General features: G+C 37.1%; 1 non-coding gene across 1 annotated transcript; it reads right to left on the bottom strand.

Moving 5' to 3' along the window:
* Window positions 1–266: 266 nt before the first annotated feature.
* TRNAW-CCA (transfer RNA tryptophan (anticodon CCA)) lies at window positions 267–338 on the bottom strand. Its single transcript has one exon. It is a non-coding gene; the product is annotated as a tRNA-Trp (tRNA).
* Window positions 339–618: the final 280 nt, after the last annotated feature.

The raw sequence follows: 618 nt of genomic DNA, 5'->3' as shown, positions 1-618 counted from the left end.
AGTGAGGAAACTTGAATAAAATATTACTGTATCACTGGCAGTGTCATTATTCTCATGATTCTGGGTGACTCTAGACAGTCTTTTTATGTCTCAAAATAGAACTGTTGCTGGCTTTGTTAGTCACGAAGTAAGTAAGTAAGCAAAGTCACTCAGTCATGTCCGACTCTTTGTGACCCCGTGGACTGCAGCCCACCAGGCTCCTCAATCCATGGGATTCTCCAGGCAAGAATATTGGAGTGGGTTGCCATTTCCTTCTCCAGGGGATCTTCCCGACCCAGGGATCGAACCCGGGTCTCCTGCATTGGAGGCAGATGCTTTAACCTCTGAGCCACCAGGGAAAGATGTGATATTTAATTGTCAAAGTCATTATTATTTCTATTATTCTATTACTGTTTTCCTATGCTCCAAAGGGTATTATTTATTATGTTTTATAGTTAATTTTTTAAATTGCTCATTTGAGTAATTTTTATGTAAAACTTCCAAACACTTTAACAGAATTAACTTTTTTTTTTTCATAATTATATACCCAGTACATAGATGAAGTTCCCAGGACAATTTGGGAGGTAAGTAAATACTTAAGTGACTAAAATAAAAATGAATAAGTGAATGAATGAGTTG

Source organism: Ovis canadensis, chromosome 2 (assembly GCF_042477335.2).
Source record: "Ovis canadensis isolate MfBH-ARS-UI-01 breed Bighorn chromosome 2, ARS-UI_OviCan_v2, whole genome shotgun sequence".
Classification (NCBI taxonomy): domain Eukaryota; kingdom Metazoa; phylum Chordata; class Mammalia; order Artiodactyla; family Bovidae; genus Ovis; species Ovis canadensis.
This window is presented reverse-complemented; position numbering and strand designations above follow the sequence as displayed.